At 46.3% G+C, this 7,489-nt stretch overlaps 1 pseudogene; it reads left to right on the top strand.

Moving 5' to 3' along the window:
• The first annotated feature begins 278 nt into the window (after nt 1–278).
• LOC128059565 (AFG3-like protein 1) lies at nt 279–2,362 on the top strand (annotated as a pseudogene).
• The last annotated feature ends 5,127 nt before the right edge of the window (nt 2,363–7,489 follow it).

The following is a 7,489-nucleotide window of genomic DNA, read 5'->3' as shown; positions in this document are numbered from 1 at the left end:
ACTATCACTAAATTGGAAGACAGAAATTACCCAATCTGGAAAAAAAGAAAAGAGAGAGAGAAAATAGACTGAAAAAATTTACAGAGTCTGAAGAACTGTGGGACTATAACAAAAGATGTAACATTTATGTCATCAGAGACTCGGAAGAAAAGGAGAAAAAGGGCAGGGCTAAAAATAATTCAAATAAATAATGGCTGAAAATTGCCCAGATATGGCAGACATAAATTTACAAATTCAAGAAGCTAAGTGAATCTTAGGGAAACCCAAAGGAACCCAAAGGAACTAGTGAACCAAAGGATGCTGGTCCTGGAGCGGACGCAGGGAAGAGAGGAGGAAAGCAGGATGACTTTGCCTGGTGGAAATGAATGCAGAAGGGGAAGGTGCCCTGGGACGACAAGGATCTCCGCAGTCTGGCCGTGCTGGGGGCAGGTGTCGCTGCAGGATTTCTCTACTTCTATTTCCAAGATCCTGGGAAGGAAATCACTTGGAAGCACTTCGTGCAGTATTACCTGGCGAGAGGTCTGGTGGATCGGCTGGAAGTGGTGAATAAGCAATTCGTGCGTGTTATTCCTGCCCCTGGGACATCACTCGAGAAGTACGCGTGGTTCAGCATTGGCAGTGTGGGCACCTTCGAGCACACCCTGGAGACTGCCCAATGGGAGCTAGGCATCAAGCCCCCCAACCAGACGGCCATGGTCTATACCACCGAGAGTGATGGGACTTTCTTGCGAAGCCTGGTGCCCACCCTTCTCCTGATTGGCATCTTCCTCTATGCCATGAGGAGGGGTCCGATGGGGGCTGGGCGTGGTGGGCGAGGAGGGGGCCTCTTTGGCATTGGTGAGACAATAACCAAGATCATCAAGGATGACATCGGTGTGCGGTTTGCAGACATGGCTGGTTGCGAAGAAGCCACGCTGGAGATCATGGAGTTTGTGAATTTCCTGAAGAACCCCAAATAGTACCAGGACCTTGGGGCCAAAATTCCAAAGGGAGTCCTGCTCACAGGTCCTCCTGGTACCAGCAAGACGCTTCTCACCAAGGCAACCGCAAGGGAGGCTAGTGTGCCCTTCATCACTGTGAATGGGTCTGAGTTCCTGGAGATGTTTGTTGGTGTTGGCCCAGCTCGGGTCTGTGACACGTTTGCAATGGCCCGGAAAAACACTCCCTGTATCTTGTTTGTGGACAAGATTGATGCAATTGGCCAGAAGCATGACCACAGGCACTTTGGAGGCCAGAGTGAGCAGGAGAACACCCTGAACCAGCTGCTCGTGGAGATGGACGGATTCAACTCTACCACGAACGTCGTTGTGCTGGCCGGCACCAACTGCCCCGACGTCCTCGACCCAGCCCTGATGCGGCCGGGCTGCTTCGACTGTCAGATTTACATTGGCCCCCCAGACATCAAAGGCAGGTCGTCTATCTTCAGGGTCCACCTGCGTCCACTCAAGTTGGACGAGAGCCTCAGCAAGGATGCCCTGGAGAAGAATCTTGCGGCCCTCACTCCAAGCTTCACAGGTGCTGATATTTCTAATGTTTGCAACAAAGCCACCCTGATCGCCACCCGCCACCTAAACCCCTCTGCCGGGGAGAAGCACTTCGAGCAGGCCATCGAGAGGGTCATTGAAGGCCTTGAGAAGAAGACACAGGTCCTGCAGCCTGGCGAGAAGATGACTGGGGCCAACCACGAGGCTGGCCATGTGGTGGTGGGCGGGTTCCTGGAACACGCAGACCCCCTGCGCAAGGTGTCCATCGTCCCCTGGGGCAAGGGGCTCGGCTATGCCCAGTGGCTGCCCAGGGAGCAGTACCTGTACACATGGGAGCAGCTCTTTGACCATGCTGGGCGGCCGTGTGGCTGAGCAGCTGTTCTTCAGGAAGGTCACCACGGGGGCCCAGGATGACCTGAGGAAGGTCACCCAGAGCACCTATACCCAGATCGTGCAGTTCCGGATGAGCGAGAAGCTGGGCCAGGTTGTCCTTCGATCTCCCACGGCCAGGCGAGGCGCTGGTGGAGAAGCCGTTCAGCTAGGCCACGGCCCAGCTCATAGATGAGGAGGTGCGGCGGCTCATCGGCTCCGCGCATGCGCGCACCCTGGACCGCGAGCAGGTGGACAAGGTGGGCAGGCGGCTGCTGGAGAAGGAGGTGCTGGAGCAGGCCGACAAGGTGGAGCTGCTCGGGCCGCGGCCGTTTGCGGAGATCACCTACGAGGAGCTCGTGGAAGGGATGGGTGGCCTGGAGGACACGGCCCTTCCCGAGGGTCTGCAGGGCTGGCGTGGGGGGCCCGCTGCAGGAGAGCCCAGCCTAGCGCCTCCGCCTGGAGAGCAGCCTCCGGGACCCCCAGGAAGCAAATTAAAGCACATGTAACCGGAAGCAATGGCACCCCACTCCAGTATTCTTGCCTGGAAAATCCCACGGATGGAGGAGCCTGGCAGGCTAACAGTCGCTAAGAGTTGGACACGACTGAGCGACTTCACTTTCACTTTTCACTTTCATGCATTGGAGAAGAAAATGGAAACCCACTCCAGTGTCCTTGCCTGGAGAATCCCAGGGACGGGGGAGCCTGGTGGGCTGCCATCTATGGGGTCCCATAGAGTTGGACACAACTGAAGCGACTTAGCTTAGCAAGTGAATCTTAAATAGGATGAATCCCAATAAATTCATATCAAGACACATCAGAATCAAGTTTTTGAAAACTAAAAACAAAGAATAAATTTTAAAAGCAATGACAGAGAAATACCTTACCAATAACTGGAAGGGGAGCAAATTTCTCATCAGAAGTCCTGAAGACCTAATAGAAGTAAACAAAAGTTTCTCAATGGATGAATTAAAAGAACTTCCTTGACAGTATCCTATACTCAATGAAAAGTCTACTCTGGAAAATAGTTTCTTTTTTTTGGAAAACAGTTTCTTAAAGAATAAAATATGTAACTGTAAAATAACACAGCTGTTGTATTCCTTAGCACTTATACCCTCAAACTGAAAACTATGTCCACCCAAACACCTGTACTCAAATTTCACAGCAGACTCATCTGTCATAAACTAGAATTAGAAACACCTCAGATATTCTTCAGTGATTGACAGCTAAACCACAGCACATTAATGCTGTGGAATACTATATCTCAATTAAAAAGGAATAAAATATTGACACATACAATGACCTGAATATATCTTCTGAGAAGTGTGCTGAGTGAAAAAGGCCAGTCTCAAAAGGCTATCTACTAAATGTTTGCATGTATGTGTCATTCACAATATAAAATATTACAGAAATGGACAGCAGATTAATGTCTGCTGGGAGTTTAGAGGCTGGTAGGGTTGGAGGGAAAGGATGGGGCTACAGCATGGCAGCATAGGAGACAGAATTGGTGACAGAAATGTTCTGTGTCTTCACTGTATCACTATCAATATGAATATCTTGGTTGTGATAACATACTACAGTTTTGCAAGACGTTAACCACAGAGGAAAACTAGGTGATGGGTCCATTAACCTCATTGAATTATTTCTTAGAAATACATGTGAATCAACTCAAAATAGTTTAATTTTAAAGATTAATCTGATAGGCTAAGATTATCATTCAGATGACTTTTCCTGTTTTTTCCTAATACATTTTACAGTTAGCAAGTCAATGAACACTTCACATAGGGGCCTGGCAGACAGCAGTTGTGGATAAGTACAAGTTAGAGCAGGAGGGAAAAAAGAAGAAAATAAGGAGCCGAGTGACAACTACAGCTGCCAGACTGGTTTACGAGGACACATGGAGCAACCCTTTGGGGACCTCTAAAAATAATTGGGAAACACTCTGACCACAGACTCTTCAGACAAGCAAGGACTCACTTGTTCATTAAAAGTAACTGTGACCTTGTTTTAAAACCATGGGCTAGTAAAAATGGAAACATTTATGTTTTAACAATTTCCCCTGACCTTGAACAGCAGATTCATCTAGTGCTTACTTCATTTTTCTAGTTAAATAAATTAAAATCTTCAAGGGAAATATTTCCCAGAGAAAAGTAATATTGTAAATTCTCCTAGGTGCAAATCAACAATTTCATTTTGATACCCACAAGCGTTCACCAGCTCTTCTCCACATGTGGTATAAAGTCAGGTACCGTATATAGTTGGGACGATCCCCTGGAGAAGGGCATGGCAACCCATTCCAGTATTCTTGCCTGGAGAATCCCTTGCAAAAACCCTTGCAGGCTACAGCCCATGGGGTCGCAAAGAGTCAGACATGACTGAAGCAACTTAGTACGCACATCCATTGTACGTAGAAAACTTTGAGAATTACAAAAAAAAAAAAAAAGTACAAAATACAAACATGAAAAGATACAGGAAAGATATACTCAACCACCTAAACAGCAAACTGTGCTCTTCCATGTACAAATCACCACCAACATCACCAGTAGCCCATGAAATTATACCTCCCCCCCAGGTTTACCTTTGAACTTAGTCCCTTCTATTCCTGCCCGAGCCACCTGGGCTTCACACCCATCTGGACGGCATACCTGAAGCAGTAGTGAGGGACAGTCATTTGTCAACACAACAAAACTCTACTCAGGGCTCACTGTGTGTCATAAGCCATGGCAGTAATTAGGGTCTTAAAGAAGCATGAAATATGGCCTCAGCACTGAAGCCTAAGAGTAGAGGAGACATGTCAACAAATAATGCAAATCAGAGTGATTAGTGCAGCAGGACACTTCTGAACAGGGTGGACTAGATGCATGAAAGAGGGAGAGATTCTGCCACACAAGGAACATCCAACGTGGGAGTGCTATCACGTGTACTTAGGCCAATCTCTTCCCTTGAAGCAATGAGGCAAAACGGGGCTGTCATCCATTTGACATCAAGGTACCTGCCTATTTCCCAGGAGGTTTATGGAGTTCAAGTGCATAATCTATATAGGGGCTGAGATGTATGTCCAGTTGCAAAAGATTTATCTGTATTGTTAAGCAAGTCCCATGGCTTTTCTGAATTCTATTCCTCTCACAGGTAAAACAAGAGAGTGCACTGGGCTCTGAAAGATCATCCCAGCTGGAAGTCATTGCTATCTAGTGTTTAAAAAGGGCAATCAGAGCAATCACAGCTCCTCTACCTTCTAGCGGTGTGAACTTGGGCAAGGTGCTATCTCTCAGTGCCTCAATTTTCTCACCTGAGAAGTGAGCACAATAATAAGACCTCTCATAGTTCAGTTCAGTTCAGTCGCTCAGTTGTGTCCGACCCTTTGCGACCCCATGAATCACAGCACGCCAGGCTTCCCTGTCCATCACCAACTTGCAGAGTTCACTCAGAGTCGCGTCCATCAAGTCAGTGATGCCATCCAGGCATCTCATCCTCAGTCGTCCCCTTCTCCTCCTGCCCCCAATCCCTCCCATCATCAAAGTCTTCTCCAATGAGTCAACTCTTCGCATGAGGTGGCCAAAGTATTGGAGTTTCAGCTTTAGCATCATTCCTTCCAAAGAAATCCCAGGGTTGATCTCCTTTAGAATGGACTGGTTGGATTTCCTTGCAGTCCAAGGGACTCTCAAGAGTCTTCTCCAACACCACAGTTCAAAAGCATCAATTCTTCGGTGCTCAGCCTTCTTCACAGTCCAACTCTCACATCCATACATGACCACTGGAAAAACCATAGCCTTGACTAGACGGACCTTAGTTGGCAAAGTAATGTCTCTGCTTTTGAATATGCTGTCTAGGTTGGTCATAACTTTTCTTCCAAGGAGTAAGCATCTTTTAATTTCATGGCTGCAATCACCATCTTCAGTGATTTTGGAGCCCCCAAAACTAAAGTTTGACACTGTTTCCACTGTTTCCCCATCTATTTCTCATGAAGTGATGGGACCAGATGCCATGATCTTCATTTTCTGAATGTTGAGCTTGAAGCCAACTTTTTCACTCTCCTCTTTTACTTTCATCAAGAGGCTTTTTAGTTCCTCTTCACTTTCTGCCATAAGGGTGGTGTCATCTGCATATCTGAGGTTCTTGATATTTCTCCCGGCAATCTTGATTCCAGCTTGTGCTTCTTCCAGCCCAGCGTTCCTCATGATGTACTCTGCATAGAAGTTAAATAAGCAGGGTGACAATATACAGCCTTGACGTACTCCTTTTCCTATTTGGAACCAGTCTGTTGTTCCATGTCCAGTTCTAACTGTTGCTTCCTGACCTGCATATAGGTTTCTCAAGAGGCAGGTTAGGTGGTCTAGTATTCCCATCTCTTTCAGAATTTTCCACAGTTTATTGTGATCCACACAGTCAAAGGCTTTGGCATAGTCAATAAAGCAGAAATAGATGTTTTTCTGGAACTCTCTTGCCTTTTCCATGATCCAGTGGATGTTGGCAATTTGATCTCTGGTTCCTCTGCCTTTTCTAAAACCAGCCTGAACATCAGGAAGTTCACGGTTCATGTATTGCTGAAGCCTGGCTTGGAGTATTTTGAGCATTATTTTGCTAGCATGTGAGATGAGTGAAATCGTGCGGTAGTCTGAGCATTCTTTGGCATTGCCTTTCTTTGGAATTGGAATGAAAACTGACCTTTTCCAGTCCTGTGGCTACTGCTGAGTTTTCCAAATTTGCTGGCATATTGAGTGCAGCACTTTCTCAGCATCATCTTTCAGGATTTGAAACAGCTGAACTGGAATTCCATCACCTCCACTAGCTTTGTTCGTAGTGATGCTTTCTAAGGCCCACCTGACTTCACATTCCAGGATGTCTGGCTCTAGGTGAGTGATCACACTATCGTGATTATCCGGGTCGTGAAGATCATTTTTGTACAGTTCTTCCGTGTATTCTTGCCATCTCTTCTTAATATCTTCTGCTTCTGTTAGGTCCATCCCATTTCTGTCCTTTATCGAGCCTATCTTTGCATGAAATGTTCCCTTGGTATCATTTTCTTGAAGAGATCTCTAGTCTTTCCCATTCTGTTCTTTTCCTCTATTTCTTTGCACTGATCGCTGAAGAAGGCTTTCTTATCTCTCCTTGCTATTCTTTGAAACTCTGCATTCAGATGCTTATATCTTCCCTTTTCTCCTTGGCTTTTCGCTTCTCTTCTTTTCACAGCTATTTGTAAGGCTTCCCCAGACAGCCATTTTGCTTTTTTGCATTTCCTTTCCATGGGGATAGTCTTGATCCCTGTCTTCCGTACAATGTCACGAACCTCATTCCATAGTTCATCAGGCACTCTATCTATCAGATCTAGTCCCTTAAATCTATTTCTCACTTCCACTGTATAATCATAAGGGATTTGATTTAGGTCATACCTGAATGGTCTAGTGATTTTCCCTGTTTTCTTCAATTTCAGTCTGAATTTGGTAATAAGGAGTTCATGAACTGAGCCACAGTCAGCTCCTGGTCTTGTTTTTGTTGACTGTATAGAGCTTCTCCATCTTTTGCTGCAGAGAATATAATCAACCTGATTTTGGTGTTGACCATCTGGTGATGTCCATGTGTAGAGTCTTCTCTTGTGTTGTTGGAAGAGGGTGTTTGCTATGACCAGTGCATTTTCT

This window comes from Budorcas taxicolor, chromosome 14 (genome assembly GCF_023091745.1).
Source record: "Budorcas taxicolor isolate Tak-1 chromosome 14, Takin1.1, whole genome shotgun sequence".
NCBI lineage: Eukaryota > Metazoa > Chordata > Mammalia > Artiodactyla > Bovidae > Budorcas > Budorcas taxicolor.
The sequence above is the reverse complement of the archived record's forward strand: the minus strand, read 5'-3'. Positions and strand labels throughout refer to the sequence as shown.